The following is a 4405-nucleotide window of genomic DNA, read 5'->3' on the forward strand; positions in this document are numbered from 1 at the left end:
GAGCAGAAATGCTAATAATCCGGAGTCTAAAGCCCCATACTACCGTATACCGGGAAACAAATCCTCATTTTTTTTAAATGCAATTGTTGTCATTTTTCGGCCCAGCCCTTAACAATTTTATGATACATTGCTCCAAAATGAGCAGATTTCAGTCAATAAGGATTTCACCATTCCATTCCTCTACAGAGGTTAATTTGTCCGAAGAACCCTCAACGATTTTGAGGGCAAAAAAGTGGGAAGACGCTCTCAATTTGCACAATTTTACGTAACAATGTCATAAAATTGCGCAAAATTCCAATGTTCCTACCAGCCCACCCTGCAAGGACCTGTTACCCCGCACTGACCAGTGCGGTGAAGTATGTTCAAACAACCCCCACGCCCCGCGCGGCGCCGAGAGGCGCTCATCCAGTCGTGTGTGGCGTGTCTATCAAAAAATTCGATTCATTTTCTCACCGCTCCCGGCGATTTCTTGCTCCGCCTCCTCGCCAAGCCTCGGGGTCTCTGCGGAGGAGAGCTCCAATAAACTGCTGCTCTCCCCCGGTTCCTCGCCGCCTGCCGGCCCGACCGACTCGGCGGCGCGAGCTCTTGGGTCACGGGCCCGCGGGCACGGCCTTTGAAATCCCCACGAGAGGCCCCTCTCCCGTGCCCGAGATCCGCCTTTGTCTCCTCCATCCCCGTTGGTCGTGTTGCGCTGCTGCGCGACGCGATGGTGGAGCCGTGCCCAGAGGTGCACTCGGCCTCGGGTGCTTTGGGGAAGGATCGAGCTGGCGCGTCGGCGGGTGGCGAGTTGCGCGTTTCGACGGAAGAGACGCTGAAGTCGTCGTTGAAAAAAATATCAGGGTCATTGTTGACGTTGTCGCACTCGCCGGAATGAAGGCTATTGTCGCTGAGCTCGTCATCACCAACACCACCATCATCGTCGTCACGAACTTCACCACTGCGATTTCTTTCAAACTCTGCAACATTCATGATTTTGTCGGCAAAATCAATGTCCTCACCACCACCGTCAGCATCATGACCACGAACATTGACACCATCTTCTTCATCACCACCGCCCACTTCTGCCATCATCATCATCACCGCCACCATCGCATATTCCTTGGAACTTGACCGGCCGCACGGCACGTCTCCCGAATCCGTCTTCTTCCAAAGGGGCCCCCTTGGCTCGTTCCCCCCGGCGGAGGAGACTGCAGCGAGCCGCCAAGAGCCAAACTGACACCTCCCTCCACCACGGGAGCCCCTTTCAAGGCGCCCCACTCTGTTGCGTGCCCGTGCACTCGAGTCGCAAAGCTGTGGTCCGCCGTCAAATCCCCTTGCTCCAGGCTCTCAACCACGGGCGACAGAGGCTTTGGAGAGTCCACCCAGAATCGAACCGCCCTGGGAAACGCGCCGTAGCGAGAGTTCTACAAACACCGGGCCATGGCGTTGTTGTTGTTGTTGCTGCTTGCGGAAAGTAATTTAAAAGTTCGTTAATTAAATCACAAAAAAGACTGGCCTCTTTCGCACGGACTTAAGTCAATGCTTGTGAATCCAAAATGTAATACGCATGAACGGTCGTGATTAAGCTATACTCCTGAAGTATGGGGCATATAATAGTCTGTGCTAATAACAAGTTTTGTTTTTTATCTTGTTTTTGAATCCCGAAACATTTTTGATCGGAGATTGAATTGGGTTAGCTATGTTGTATATGCCCCCCTTTCCATCTTAATATTAACACGTAATTTTTCAATACATATAGATACATATTTCTATTGTTTCTTTTAATTTTAATAATGAATAAAAACACCAAACCAGGCCTCAGCATGGCATGTGGAGGTCATATTTACCTTGACCCACTAACACGATTTTGACGTTCAGAGCCCTCCCAGGGTCAGAGGGAGCAGATAGAGAGCAGAGCGCAGCGGATTGCAATGGGGCTGACGTAAACACAAAGCCAGGGTCACTGGGAGGTTGCGTTAGCCTAGATCTAGTTAAGTCAACAAAGCTAATTGGTTCTGCATTACTATTAAAGTAACTTAAAGTCGGAATTTAACGACAGGGTAGGCTAAAGTTATTGATCTCCACACCCACTTCAATTGAACCCTGCCACAAGCTACGTCAATGTAACCATCACCCGTCTATTAATTTAATATGAAATGTATTCACATATTTTAATAATTTCTATACGACTTGACCCGAAGCCTATAACAATCAGGTTTTCCTAAGTCAACATAAATGCTCTAGCCTCCACCCATACGCAAATAATAAGCAGGGTTAAAGTAAGAGTAGAGAGGAAAAGAAATGCAAGCGCACAGCAAAACTGCAACATAAGCAAAGGGCGATGTTAAACCCAGGGTCGGAGAGAAAGGGAAATCCCGGCCGTCTTTGTATCCCTGCAGCGCGGGGTAGGAGTGTGTATACGCTTGGGGAAACACGAGTCAAACACCGCAACGAGAAGCTGACTCAGACCTTGGATTAATACAGAATCATAACTATGGAACTCAGATGAAATGAAATGTTAACTTAAAACTTTTTAACCATTTCTTTGTGCGTCGGTGAAAGTCGGAGGGAATATCGCCCCTCCCTCCAGGTTGTGCACCCAGACAGAGAGGTGCCTTCGAGACAATTTATAACATTTGATTGTTTTACTTGTGGGTTTTATGGTAGGAGTATGACAACGGAATATACCGTGGGTGATGCACAAGGACACACACTGACACACGTACAGACACACACACGGACACAGATACATACGCACAAATCCTGACACAGCAAAAATCGAAAGAAACCCCGCCTTGTGGGCAGGATCCGAGTGAAGGGATTTTTGGGCATAAAAAGAGAATCCTGAGCATTGAAACCTCAGTTCGACCCGGGGGGGGGTCGGCTCACCAGAGTTCGACCAGTGGGTCGACTCTCGGGAGACAGTTCGACTCGGAGGAGCAACTCGGAAGAGTTCGACCAGGGGGGTCGGAACTCGGGAAGTTCGACTCTGAGGTCGGAACGCGGGGAGTTCGACCAGTGGGTCGGCTCAGGAGCAGTTCCAATCGGGAACGAGAGCAACAGGTCGCCAGCCGGCGAGCTGCAGAGCAGGGGCGGCGAGCAGAAGCCAAAGTGGCCCCGTCGCTACCCACTGACGTTGGCAAGACTCGCAGGGTAGTGAGGCGTCACCTAGTGTGATTTCCAAGAGCTGAAAGACAGAGTATTGCTGATTCTACATTGAGTCCAGCTGCAGAGCGACCGACGCACCAAGCAAGAGCTTCTGCAAACCAGAGCAAGAGCACGTGCGACTTGAGTCATCCAGCAGTGGAGAAAAACCTGTTTTCAGCAAACCAGCAACGAGCACGTTCGAGTTCTCCACCCAGAGAGAGGGAGCGTGCCGATGCAGCTCATCCAACAGCGGAGGGAAACTGCTTCAGCGAACCAGCACGAGCGTGATCGCGCAGCTCATCCAGCAGTGGACAGAGGTGTCCACTGAGCGGAACTGAGAGCGATCAAGCAACTCTCCCCCGTGGACAGAGGCTGGCTGCTGTGTGGAGGAGGGCGGCGATTCGTATGATGCACTCCTACACACCTCACCGCTCTAAAGGGAGCGAGGCTACTTCTCCTACAAGCGATGCCAACTTCAGCGTATGGCAACGCAAAGAATTAATTCCAAACACTGACTATTCAAAACAATTCATATCACTCAAACATACACAGGTCCTTAACCAGAAGCGAACACTCAAGTCCGTGAACCATCTGGCTGTGGAAGCATCGTTCGTGTGATAACAGTCCGTCATTTATAAGTATATTCATAATTTCCCTCTTCAATATTTTGTTTTGGACTGTACTTCTAATCGCATAAGTTACCAACCGATCCATCAATACGAATTAGCCTTGGCACCTTCGCCACGGAGCTACGCTCCCGGGGAGGAATCGTGCTAAACCGATTTTCTGATCATACAATCTTATTCACGAATTAATTAATTAATCTCCCGTGAGATAACACGTTCCGCCGCATACCCTCACACTAAGCCATTTCGGTAATCTTATATTCTGTCCGGTGGATCTGTTGTTACATTTATGCCTTTGGAAATAATAACTGTTTGATTGTCTTTTTATATGAATACCGTTGCATGTTAATCAATCGCCTGTGATAATGTGCTGACCATTTCAAGCATAATGATCGTTCATATTATAATGTATAAGCTTTTGTGTAGCATAGCATTTGCATGTTCTGACTCTCTCACTAACAGCAATCGCTTTATGCGGGGTCCATGTGTTATCAAAGTGAAATCGTACAGTCGTTGATGATACTGTCTTGATACCGTGTGGATACCGTGTTGAAGTTCCGAGATTGAGAGTCACATACATATTATAGTTAAGGTTTAATTAGAAAATAAATTGATTAATACAGAAGTGGTCGTGTGATTCTTTCCTGAAGTTT

Source organism: Petromyzon marinus, unplaced genomic scaffold (genome assembly GCF_048934315.1).
Source record: "Petromyzon marinus isolate PM22_M1 ecotype Great Lakes invasive population unplaced genomic scaffold, UKy_Petmar_22M1.pri1.0 PM_Scaffold_346, whole genome shotgun sequence".
In the NCBI taxonomy this organism is placed as follows: Eukaryota; Metazoa; Chordata; class Hyperoartia; order Petromyzontiformes; family Petromyzontidae; genus Petromyzon; species Petromyzon marinus.